Genomic DNA, 6,000 nt, shown 5'->3' on the forward strand with positions numbered 1-6,000 from the left:
GTAACCAGTGAGGTACTATAGAAGCTGTTTTGTGCTGGTTGGTAAATCTAAGTATTGGAATAACCACCAGCGTTTGGGGTTTGTCTGCCCCGGTCTGTTTGCAGTTCACCCTGATTGAGTGACCTCAGCTGGCTCCCACGGGCAGCACCGTCACACAGGGCTCCTCAGTCAAGCCCTGACAGACACGGAGCGGTGTGACCCTTCTCTACCACCCCTGCGAGTGTGGGGCGGGGGAGCTGACACCCCTGGGGCTTTGCTCCCTGCCCCCCTTCAGTGCTTGGCAGCCCCGCGTGCCCCACTCAGATCTCTCCCTCCTGCACGGGCACGGCCTGGGGACCGCAGGGCAGTGCACTTGGCTCCCCCTCAGATTCCCTGGGCTCCCACGCTTGCCCGGCGCGGAGGCTCGGCCCCCGGACGCTCTCTGGTGAGCCGGACCTGCAGGCAGGGACATCGTCGTGTGCGAAGCACCCAGGGGAAAAGGGCTTTGAGCCCTTGCTGGGCAACCAAGGTAAAAGGCAGCTAAAGATCAAACAAGGGAGCGGCCGAGCGGGGCGTCTCGGTGCGGCTCCGTCTGCACTCGCAGCTCGGGGGCCCGGAGAGGAGGCACGATTCTTGGCTTGAAAGCGATAAAACCAGAACCAAACAGTGACACGAACCTCCGAGCGATCAGTCAGTGACCTGCCCCTGGACTCTGCGCTCTGCATCCCCAAGCCTCCGACTGTCCCCAACGGCCATCTTCCCTGCCTGTGCCCCACTCAGTCTCCGTTCCCTCCCCACTGGGCTCCCCCGGCACCTCTCTCCTCCACCGGCCCTTGGACCCCACCCCAGGACCCCCCCGTATCCCTGGGACCCCGCGTTCCTCCCCCCCGGGACGCCCCCTCAGCCCCTAGACCCCTGGACCCTCCCCCCGGGACACCCCAGGACCCTCCCCCACCCCGGGACACCCCCCCCATATTCCTGGGACCCCCCGTCCCTCCCCCCTCCACTCCACCACGGGACCCCCCCGCCCCAACCTCAGCCCTGGCCCGGGACCCCTGGGACCCTCCCCCACCCTGGGACACACACCCCCCCCATATCCCTGGGAGCCCTCGTCCCTCCACTCCACCCCGGGACCACCGCCCTCCACCCTGGGACCCCCCCCTCAGACCCTGGACCCTCACCCCTGGGACCTCCCGGGACACCCCCCATATCCCTGGGACCCCCAGTCCCTCCCTCCTCCCCTCCACCCCGGCACTCCCCGGACCCTCCCTCAGCCCTGGCCCCTCCACCCCAGCCCGGGACCCCCCAGATCCTCCCCCTTGGGACTTGCCCAGACCCCCACCGCCCCGGGACACACACCCCCCCATATCCCTGGGCACTCAGAGCTGGGGTGGGGTCTCGGCCCCTGTTGGTCAAATCCTAGGTCAAATCCGCCCCGCTTCCAGCTCCATCACACTCATTGTCACTGGACTGGCTCTGGAGGTTGGGGTGCGGGAGCGGGGGAGGGCTCTGGTTGGGGATGCAGGCTCTGGGGTGAGGCCAGAAATGAGGAGTTCAGGGTGTGGGAGTGGGCTCCAGGCTGAGGCAGTGGATTAGGGTCCCCGGGTGAGGACTTCAGCTGGGGGTGCAGGCTCTGGGGGGAGGCTGGGGCTGAGGGGTTTGGGGTGCAGGAGGGGGCTCCGGGCTGTGGCTGAGGGGTTTGGGGAGTGGGAGGGGATCAGGGCTGGAGCAGGGGGTTGGGGTGCAGGATTTAGGTGGCGCTTACCTCAGTCCGCAGATGCTGCCCCCGCAGCTCCCATTGGCTGGGAACCACGGCCAATGGGAGCTGTGAAGCACTCTTAGTTGGGTCCCGCCAGAACCGCATCGTCACAACTCCTTCCTAGGCAGTCATTTCCCATTCTGTATGTGTGCAACTGATTGGTCCTTCCTAAGTGGGGTACTTTGCATTTGTCCTTATTGAATTTCATCCTGTTTACTTCAGACCATTTCTCCAGTTTGTCCAGATCATTTTGAATTTTAATCCTGTCCTCCAAAGCATTTGCAACCCCTCCCAGCTTGGTGTCGTCCGCAAACTTTATAAGTGTCCTCTCTATGCCATCATCTAAATCATTGATGAAGATATTGAACAGAACTGGACCCGGAACTGATCCCTGCAGGACCCCACTCGTTATGCCCTTCCAGCATGACTGTGAGCCACTGATAAATACTCTCTGGGAATGGTTATCCAACCAGTTATGCACCCACCTATCAAAAAAGAACTACATCAATTCATGGAGGGTAGGTCCATCAATGGCTGTTAGCCAGGCTGGGCAGGGATGGTGTCCCTAGTCTCTGGCATGGCGCGGAGGCTAGCAGGGAGCCTGCTAGTCCTGCTGCGTGGCACCACCAACTGGACAGTCAATGGTCCAATCAGTGGTGCTGACTGGAACCTCCAGGATCCCATTCCAACTGGGTGTTCCAGTCCAAAACCAGACACCTGGTCACCCTAGGTAGCAGCAACGGGTGGGCAGGGAGCCTGTGCAGAGGGGCCCCAGTGAGAGACGCTGTCTGAGCCTGGCCTGGAAGCCAGATGGAAGAGATTTTATAGAGATGCCAGCCTCAGGCACGGCTCTCCCCGTCCCAGAACCGTGGGGCTTTTCCTTCAGCCCTGGGTTACCTGGCGGCATTTCTAGAGCTGCGGGAGATACTGATGCAGCCCAGGAGGATGAAAAACGGAGGGGGAGGGTAAGTGGTGCCGAGGGCCTGAGCCTGCCCCACTGCCAGGGGAGAATCTCACTGGGCAGGACCCATCGCCCTCGCAGCCGCAGCCTTTTTCCAAGCACTAAGGGACTGTCTTCTACTCACTTTTGTTCAGTGGCTGGCACACTAGGTCCCTGTTCTCAGCTGGCCCTCAGGCACGGCCATGTCATCCAAATAAATAATACATTGAGAGGTGTGGGACCAGCTCGGCACTTTCACAAGGCTCTTTGCGAGGGGAGCTGCAGAGTCAAGAGATGTTCATCTCCAGCACTGCCCAACTGCTTAAAGGGATTTGGGAACGTGCTCTGTCCTGTCCTGCCAGCCACAAGAATGAAACAGTCATGAGAGAGATCCCAAAAACTCATGTGATGGGTCCAGTAACCATGACTGGTTAAAACGATCAGCTAGTGGGGTTTGCTTTGTTGTGTTTTTGGCCTGTCTTCTGACTTTTGAACTTCCTCTGTCCACTCCCAAAGCGTGTGTGACAATTTGTCCTGCCAACTGCTGTAACTTTAAAGTAAATTTGTCCCCTGCCGAAGAAGGTGTTGCTAGCGACCCCCTGAGATCGGGGCCCCGTTGTGGTAGGCACTGTACAAACACATAGCAAGAGAGCGACACTGCTCTGAAGAGCTTACTGTCCAGTGCAAAGAATAGCGATGGGGTTGTGACCTGGGAGCTGGACCTGGGACTCACCAAACTCATTATGTAGAGGGGCTATCAAACATCCATTAAGTGGAAGCCCTTTATAATTCCTGCTGAGCTGCGCTGATTCAAACTGACAGCCCTCCATAACCATGAATGTGACACCTGTGAGAATGGGGCTTGCTTGCTGGGAAGAGAAGTTCAGTAAATGAAGTTCTGACCATGCTGATGCTCACACAAGCAGGATTTTCTCCGACTCTTTGAACACAGCAGCAAAATAGTCACATGTTGCTCTTGGTTTCAAATATGGTGTAAGCAGAGGTGAAAGTAAGCCGGTACGCCCCGGTACAGCGTAGCGGCAAGAGCCAGTGCGCTGTACCAGGGCGAACCGGCATCCCCAGGTGGCAATTTAAAGGGCCTGGGGCTCCCAGCAGTGGCTGGAGCCCCAGGCCCTTTAAATTGCCACCAGACTCCCGCTGCTGGAGCCCTGGGGTAGTGGCTGCGGGGCTCCAGCAGCTATTTGAAGGGTCCGGGGCTCCTGCTGCCTCTACTGTCCCGGGCCCTTTAAATAGCCCTCGGAGTCCCCGGCTGCCGCTGCTACCCCGGCGGGAGAGGGAGGAGGAGTGGGAAGGAGAGGGGGGGCACTTACCGGTACAGGGCGGGCTGGCTCTGACCCCCCAGCCCCGCCCCTTCCGCCCAAGGCCCCACCCCTTCCGGGGGCCAGAGCTGGCCCCAGCCCAGCCCCATACCGGTGTGACGTTATTGACAGAATCTCTAACTGTATAGATCACTGTTGCAAACACTGTTATATATTTGCAAAAAATATTGTACAAAGGTTGTTGTGTGAGGTGTCTATGGGAAGATTATGATTTGCTGGTTATAATTATGCTATCGGTATATGTGTATCATTTTTGTATTTAAAGTTATGAATATTGGCTCTATACTGTCTGTATCTCAAACTTATGATTTTAGATTCTAAAGGATTGGCAACAGCGTGATTTGTGGGAAAGATCTGATTTGTATATTGACCTGGGTCTGGGGCTTGGTCCTTTGGGATCAGGAGAACCTTTTTCTTTTACTGGGGTCTTGGTTTTCATAACCATTCGTCCCCATAACGAGTGGCACTGGTGGTGATACTGGGAAACTGGAGTGTCTAAGGGAATTGCTTGTGTGACTTGTGGTTAGCCAGTGGGGTGCGACCAAAGTCTTCTCCGTTTGGTTTGCCTTAGAGGTGGACAAACTCCAGCCTTGGGCTGTGACTGCCCTGATTGAAGCAATTTGTCCTGAATTGGCACTCTCAGTTGGGTCCCGCCAGAACCACATCGTTACAATGCCCCAGCCCAGCCCTGTACCAGTAAGTCGCTAGACTTACTTTCACCCCTGGGTGTAAGCCTGCCAGGGAAAACTCCCATTAACCAAATACAAATTATAAAAAATTAACTGTGAAACAAATACGAACACTACATCCACCCTCACTTCCAGATACATTGTTTTGCAGTACATGGGCACTACTACAATTACTCCAGGATCCGTACAGTTCCATAGTTAGGGCTGAGTTTAGATTTGCACATAAAGCAGGGATTCTTTCACTTGGTTATGTATGAAACACACAGTGTGCGCGCTCCAAAGCTATGCCACGTGTTGAGTTCCGAATACATTTTACTGAAAATTTACAAGTAAATCGAATGTGTGCATGAGTTAAAATTCATTTTAAAATGTTTTTTAAAATAAATTTAGCACAGGTGCCAGAACATGTATTTTGTCCCAAATGATCTTAATAATAGAATAGTGCAGACCTTTCAAACTGACAATATAGTTAAAAATCATTTGAGCATTGGTTACAGCTGAAGGTTTGGGGGGGAGGGGTGTTATTTTTTTAAGGATTAATGGTCTTCTCGTTTTTTTACCATTCCTCACAGTAAAGTTTTCCCCTTCAGCCAGGGTTGAAGAACGATGATGTACTACAGATAGTTCCATGGCAAACTGACCCCTTTCAAAATGGCTGCCATCTCTTTTATTCTCAGTGGGACTGAAGCCAAGCAGTTCTCAGGGAAGATGGTGGTGCTGACAGCATATGTGGGCATCATCTTCCTGAGAACAGTTGGGCATTCAGCCTCATTCACTCTCAAACTCTTCGGTTTCATGTTTACTTTTCACATAATAAATTTTAATCTGGAAATTTCTTTGTCTTTTAAAAATCATGTCACAATTTAACAGAACATTATAGTGATGTTTTAATTAACCCCAAAGAACCATTACAGATCCATAACATTTAGAGTTAAGGTTAAACTTAAAAGAAATCCAAACATGTGAAGGTATGGAAATGCACAGTTACCACATGCACTAGCTCCTCTAGAGCTCAGGTACAGAGTATCTAGCAGTAATTTAGGTTTAAATATTTTACAGACATATTGTAATTATCCCCAGACCTAATATACTAAACATGCATAATTAAAGTACACTAAAAAGAAACCCGAACTTATTGCAGTAAGGACATGCACAGTGAGGGCACCCAAACAATGTCCCTTCTGTCCTTTAATGACATTGTAAAATAACTGTCAAGTATCAGAGGGGTAGCCGTGTTAGTCTGGATCTGCAAAAGCAACAGAGAGTCCTGTGGCACCTTATAGACTAACAGAC

Source organism: Emys orbicularis, chromosome 3, assembly GCF_028017835.1.
Source record: "Emys orbicularis isolate rEmyOrb1 chromosome 3, rEmyOrb1.hap1, whole genome shotgun sequence".
In the NCBI taxonomy this organism is placed as follows: domain Eukaryota; kingdom Metazoa; phylum Chordata; order Testudines; family Emydidae; genus Emys; species Emys orbicularis.